The sequence below is a fragment of the Adiantum capillus-veneris genome, chromosome 19 (genome assembly GCF_014529385.1).
Source record: "Adiantum capillus-veneris isolate H3 chromosome 19, ASM1452938v2, whole genome shotgun sequence".
Classification (NCBI taxonomy): Eukaryota; Viridiplantae; Streptophyta; class Polypodiopsida; order Polypodiales; family Pteridaceae; genus Adiantum; species Adiantum capillus-veneris.
The window spans coordinates 59,394,083-59,401,325 of record NC_140949.1 but is presented as its reverse complement, the minus strand read 5'-3'; the positions used below and the strand labels follow the sequence as shown (position 1 = coordinate 59,401,325).

The window sequence follows — 7,243 nt, the reverse complement described above, 5'->3', positions numbered from 1 at the left end:
AAAGCTTTTAACGACTAAGTCATAAAATGGGCTTGGGGAGTAAATTCATTATGGATAATGGCCACATCGCCAGGGGGGAGTTGTCCTAGGTAATGCACAAGGGAAGCTTGAGGTCCAAAGCCCGTCTGCTTGCCACCAGTCCTTGCAGCAAAATCATCAACCTCCACGACATCCTATCATAAACCGATGAAGGTTGAGAAAAAAGACAATGAAGGATAAAATAGTAACATGAAAATTAGGATACATTTTACCTCCTGCTCCTTGTCGTCCTCCTCCCTGTTGCCCTTTGCATCCAAGTCAATGCTCCCATGCACCACAGATACGACCTTTGGATCATCAGATGGGAGGTTGCATAATGGCATAGGCATCCTAGCAGCCTCAACCTTGGCTTGCGTGGCTTGGAATTCTTCATCAGCCACGTGCAACTGCTCTGCTACTAGGACCTCCGCACATACAACTGCAATAGTGTCAGCAACAGAGTCCCCATCTGGCAAGAGCTTGCTTTCTAGGGCATCTAGCGTATTGTCTAAGGGACATTTGGTGCTGTTGCATAGCACGCTCAAGCATTCATCCATGCGCAGGCCAAATGCTTTCTCCAAATCATGCAGGAACACATACTCCTCCCCATCCACTAACACTGAGGAGAAGCGGCTGATTTGTACCTGTGGGATAGCCACATCCGTCAGTGGTAGTGGCACTGGAGTGTCGCTAGGGCCAGCCGCAACTATGGATTTCTCAACCACTTCCTCAAGACCCCTAGGGTACTCAAGCCGATGTGCCTTTCCTTCCGCTTGCAGGGTTCATGGGGATAGCCTCTGCTCCTTGGTGTCCTTGATAAAGGACCCAACCTGAAGGTGTGGTAAGCGAAGCTCCTCCAAATCAGGTTCCTCGCTCACCAAGAAGATAAATGTTGCGAGTCGAGAAAGGTACTCCACCCCCAACTTGCGCTTCTTGAGCGCTGACACCCCTGGGGCTTGCTCGTCCAAGTAATGGCCTGCATCGGTTGCAATTTCTTGGAATCGTTGCAACCGCTTGGAGAATGGGCGATCACCTTTGTGTATATAGCGCAAAAGATCGCAAGGCACCCAGATCCCTACATGTGGGGGGATAGATACATCATATTTTATGATGTGCTCCTCCATGAACGCAAAAATCTCAGCAAATGCATCCATGTGAAGGGCAACTGCGGCGTCAAGGTCAGGGAGACGAGTAAAAAAGGTGTGGAGGTCCAACTTACCTTTGTATTTAGTGTCCTCGAGGAAGAGGATGAAGCGTCACAAAGGGGTGGATGTGGTTGCAGATGCAGAGGCTGTGGAAGCATCCATGTCTAGCCTGGGGTGTAGATAGAGAGTGGAGGAGCTCAAGAGTTGCAAAAGTGAAAATAGTGAATGAGTTAGGTGGCCCCCCTTTTATAATGGACCCTTTTTTTAAGACATTAAAAAAAAAACTAGAGTGCTTCATTAGCCGCATTTGTATTGGATTGAAGTGAGCCCAAGGGTAGGAGAAAACAAGAACCCAGAAGAGAGAAGCTTGAGAGAGAGAGAGATATTGTGCTTTGTATTCCACAGATCCTATCATCTTAAGTTGACATAATCCTGTGTGTGACCAATAGTTATAAGATGCTCAATTTTGACCAAGAAAATTAATGTACAATGCGCAACGGCTTGTCACCGTGGTAGAAGCGCACACGCAGCACGCTTGTGCCTCATTCCGATTGGGGATGGCGGGAAGACAGCCCCTTAGAGCGAGGAAAATCCAGTGGTTGATGTGCAAGTCTGCAGCCCAACCGGCACACCATCGTCTAGCATCGGATTCTCCAACCCACTGAGGAGAAAGCAAAGTCCTGACCGTGCTTCCGTCCTTCAACTAAGTAAAGTTTGTCACTGCCCTCAAAGTGAAGCTGCTCTCCCTCCTCTCCCTCATCATATTTCTTTTTTTCCCTGCTGTAAGTTTCCTTGCAACTCCCTGGTGTAAGTTTCTTTGCAACTCTAGCACTTGCGTAAATGAGTCCATTGGTTAAGGAGAGGAGAAGACCCCAGCGTGCTCTTTTTGAATCCAACATGAACTGGCATTTGCCATCGCCACTATCGAGTTGTCAAAGCTTGAGATGGATGCACATGGCAAGTGGATATCACGCTTTTGGGTATGTTGCTTTGCTTGCAATGCTTCTAGAGTGAGATGACAGCCTAGAGAGGATACCCATCAAAAAATTCTCATGCTATCGTGATGGCACTACATTTTGCATTCGTTGGAAATAGTCTAGAGCTTTTTGGCTCTATTCTCGTTGTGCACATCCCGCAATCAATGCATTTGAAGAGGCGACATTCTAGATAAGAATCTCCTCAAGGACTCTTTGTGCTTTCTCAAGCGCACCACATTTGGCGTACATATCGACCAAGACTGTGCCAAGCACTACATCTTTTTCCAACAGCCCCTGACAACATTTGGAGGGACACTCTGAGCTCGCATCCTATAGAAACAATTGAATGTATCCTCATCACCTTCATGTTGAGGGTACCCCACTAAGATAAGAGCATTCCATGCAACTAGCGGCTTCCTTCATGCAAACCTTAGTGGCTCCTTTACAGTAGCGTCGCCCATGAACCCTCGAGCTCTTAGCTCACAGAAGCAACACTACCATGCCAACAACAGCTTTTCTCAATTATATTTTATATTCCATCTTTAAAGAAATCTCTTAGTGGTAGATGATGCATATTTTCATGGCTCTGCCTGTTTAATGGAGTGTGTTGTGGATGCAGATGCAGATTCACAGGTAGAAGCTAACCAAGTTGGAATTCTAATCAAGAATATCTCTAATATAAGTACAAATTGTGAAAAGGTTCATGCTAACTATGTGGTTACAGAGGGTGCAGATGGTATGCCAGGTTGTCAACCAAGGTGGCAAGATAACCAAATGCTTGCTATCTTCTTCAAGGGGTATGCACAATATGGATTTTTTATTGCATTTTTCTTTTCATTGATTATGTCAGGGAGTTGATGGTTACCAGAAAAAGGGAGTAGCTGCTCTTGTATGAATGCTAAAGGTCAGATTGTCTTAATTACCAATCACCAATAGGTTTTGGGATCTTTCTCTTAATTCGGGCAAATTTTCCTACCTTGCAAAGGTTACAAGTGGCATATGCTCAGTATAAAGTTTGAATCAAGTGGATCCAAAAAGTTTTGGAACCAGATTCCATACGGATGCATGTTATTGGGACCAAGCTATGATATTATTTTGTGTGAAGTTTACAACGTGTACACACATCATAGACTTTTGCAGCAACAAATGTTGGCAGTGTTTTATGAAGCTCCAATACTTGACATGTTTCTTATTTTTGCATTTGATCCAGGAGGGCCAGATGATCTCTCTGACTTGGGGTAAGGGTATGTCTATGTGCCACGCCATAGGGACCATATTACGTACATGAGACGTATGCTTCATTCGTTCCATTTTCTTTATTTGAGATGGATATATACTTACAAAGACGCAGGTTCAAAGAATTTTTTAGAGCATACCTATAGAGGGGCAGTGATTAGGTGGCTATATGTGTAAGCTTGCAAGTACACATAACAATTGGCACATGTCGAGCAGGTTCAAAGGGGGGGGGGGGGGGGTTGTCATGTTGCTCTTCTTCCAGGGTAGGAAATAGGGCCAAAGGATGTAGGCCACGTCAATTTGAAGAGCGGGGAAAAATTGATATGCTCATCATTGCCTTTGTTGGTATGCGGGCCAAGTATGGAGAATGGCACTGCTTTAGTCAATATTTCGGCCAAATTGACAGCCTGACAATGCTTCAATTGATATACTAGGTTTAGCCATGATAGAAGAGCTACATACTATTATAATGATATGCGATGGAAAGGACCTTCTCTAGATGCTTTATTTATGCTTGTGTCTTGAAGGAAAGCAGCTTGACGAAGCCGATGACATGGGCAAGCGAGGATATTACTGGCTTGATGGGGACTATCAAAGGAACATATTGTGTTAAGCAAAGCTTTGGTCCATATATATGCTTAATGTGGTGCTTTATATCCAAAATTTCATCACTTGAATTGCCTTGATTGCGACGAGCTCTGGTAGAACATATTGTGCTTAGGAATACCTTGGTTGGGATGATGTTGTGCATGGCAATGTTTCGTTTGCCTTGGGTTTTGGCGGACATTGTGTAGAGGAGAGAAAGGAGACAAAAGAGAAGTTCTTTTCTCGGGTAAAGAAGGTCGACAGGCGAAGGCAATTGGCGGCGTGGGAAGCGGAGTCAAGCAAGTTTTTTTTTTTAAAGAGCTGGAGTTAAGGTCGAATACATAAATGCATCAAAAAGGAAAACGTTGCTGGAGTCAACTGTGAGCAGGAAGGGCGGTACAGTCGCTACTTCACGGCTTGCATGGAGGGGAAAGCAACAAGTGGTGCGAGCAGGGCCGGCAAGGCATGCATGAATAATGGGTCGACATGAGCAATATGAGGGAGAGCGTTGGAAAGGAGGGAGCCGTTAGCGTTATATTACAGAGGGGAGGAGCTCGAAGGCCAGGGAGAGAGTCAGTTGAGAGGCTCACTCTGGAGCCATTACCTGCACAGATAAAAAGAGGGCCAAGGGGGCAACGGCTTGAGTTGAAAGAGCACTGCAATAAGAAGGTGCGGGCATCTGTGCAGGGAGGAAGCAGAGAAGGGGGGTCGCTAGAGTAGGGGGAAAAGAGGGAGGCTGAGACATCATGTGTGGCAAGCATGGCCGAGTGGATGACCAGAAGGGAGGGCAGTGAAAGCCGCAAGATGCTACTGGAGATAAAGGAAGAGTGTGTCGGGCTGATCCTGAGAAAGGGAGGTGAGAAGCCGCCAGTGAAGAACATAGGAGGACTACTTTGCAGAGCTACCAAAAGCAGAAAGGGGAGTACGGGCCTGGGGAGTCTAAGCCAAGCCAGACCTTTGGGCACTACAGAAGAGGAAACGCCAAGCCATGAGGGAGTCGCCACAAGTGTTGGGCGCAGGGAGGCTGCGTAGATGTTTACTTCGTTAGTTAAATCCCGCTACATGCTAACGAAGTAAAAATAGTGAAGACAGCAGCCACGTGGGTTAACGTGGAGCTAGAATTGCGTTTTGGCCTCCTACGCTAACGAAGTAAAAAGGCACTTTCATCAAAAAATGATTTCTCATCCCAATGCAAAAAATTATATTCAAAGGCATGATTTGCCGAAGCAAATCATGTTGAATACAGCGGGGATCAGTTTGAAAATTGCAAGAGTTACAAAGTTATAAGATTAATAGCATAGTTCCATCCATCCCCCATTCCTCCTTGACCTTCAATTTGTCTTCCATTCTCTTCCCAATCTACAGACATTCATTACTATAAGCATCCAATGATCGACAAACCATGATGTATTGAAAATGGAAGGATTCTCACCTTGTGACCTTGTAAACGAAATTGTGCTTGTTGAAGGGCCTCAAAACCCATAATAACCAAATGTTCTCGAACATTACTAAGAGTCCAATGCTTGTTCACTTGGACTGCCTCCAAAGCATCGTTGGGCATCTTCACTGCAATGTCAAAGCTTGCAATAGCGCCATCTACACTCTGTAAGGGAGTCCACACTCCAAGCTTGCACATCCAACGATCATAGTGAAATCGTATGTACAAGGAGGTGCGGGATTTCAAATAGCACATTCCAATACCTGAAGCTCCAACCTTACAACGGTACCTGTCCCCGTTGTGCATGCCCTCCACAAAACCCCAGTCCTCTTCTAAAAGCCTTTCTAATTCCTCGTAATGCGCCTCTTTACATACAAGTATTGTGGTAGTCTCCACAAATCCAAACTCTTTAAAAATGTGCACAAAACAATGAATAGGCAAACACCAACTCAAGCCCACAAACCTAGAAGCTTTAGAGTATTTCAAAGAGTTTTGGACATCCATTATCATCTTTTGCTTGAAAGATGATACCGACCACAAATCTGGCACCGGCCACTCCATACTTAATAAGGAAGTTACTTTGATGGGTTCAAGCGTTCCAAACGCTTGTGTAGAAGTAGGGACAATATAGGAGTGAGAATAGAAGAAAATCCTTCTTTGAACCAGTTTGGTTGGGCAAAGATGTGGGAACATTATTGCTCCAATATCCGCATGTATAGCATTGAATGTGCCGGAGAGACTATGTAGTGGCTGTTCCTCCACCAACGTGGATGGAAATATGACTATAAATGCATGACAAATCTTAAGTATGAATCCATAATAACATTACACTGTGATTTCACACCTAGCTTTGTATTCTCAAAACATGTACTTACAATGTGTTGGAAATCGAGGTGGTTGTTGCAAATGCATGGTTGACATTGAGAAAACATGTTGCACAATGGCTACGATCCCCTTGTCTTTGCGGTTCTTGAAGCCAAGGAGCTTTCCTTTCCAATGAAGATCCAAGTTTGCACGATTCCGCACACGATGAGGACCAATAGCAGATGGTTGCATGTATACCCAAGCACCTTTGGTGAACTCTTGTGGCACCCACTCATCATCTACACCTCTAGTGTTGTGGCATGCAAGTGTTGTGACCTCATCCTTTGGCTGCCTTTGCGAAGTAGAGTTGGCCATGGTTGAGCAAAGAAAACTAGGAGGAGGAGAAGGACCTTGCTTGTTGCTACAATGTAGGTGGGATAAAGTGATATGAGAAGGTGGTTAACCCTTGTGGCAATGGGAGGAGAAGGTGGATAACCCTTGCTTGGTGTGGCAATGGAAGGTGGTAGGAGAGGAGAGAGGAGCTTCTTTGCTGCAGCAATGGAGATGGTGTAGAGAGAGAGAGAGAGTGTTGGAGTAGAGGATGAGTGTGATGGTTCCAACCAAGGAGGGGTTAGAAAAGGGGTTCTAGAGAGAGAAAATCACTTTTTGCCTAAGAACTACTTTTGGGGGAGCTCTGGATAGCAAAAAAATATTTTCCAAAAGTTTTTTTAAAAATTTGAATTTTAGGGTTTTTGGGTGCACGTTTTGACTTTTTGAGGTCAAAAAATGCTTTTTTGACCATAAAATAGTTTTAGGGGGGTTTTAAGAAGATGAAATTTGAGTTTTGAAAATTTTGAAAAATTTCAAATTTTTGGGATTTTTTCATAACCGGATCAAAAAGGAGGGAAGTTGGAGGTTCCATATGCCCCCCGCCCCTCCCCCCCCCCCCCCCCCCCCCCCCCCACCCCACCTTCTCACTAGGTAAGAGCCCATTTAAGAAGTGTAAGACTACTTTGTCCCCCTACATTTTTGAGGGCATA

General features: G+C 45.0%; 1 pseudogene; it reads right to left on the bottom strand.

Annotated features, from left to right (window-relative positions):
- Positions 1-1,574: 1,574 nt before the first annotated feature.
- On the bottom strand, positions 1,575-4,640 carry LOC147434091 (uncharacterized; annotated as a pseudogene).
- Between the last annotated feature and the right edge of the window lie 2,603 nt (positions 4,641-7,243).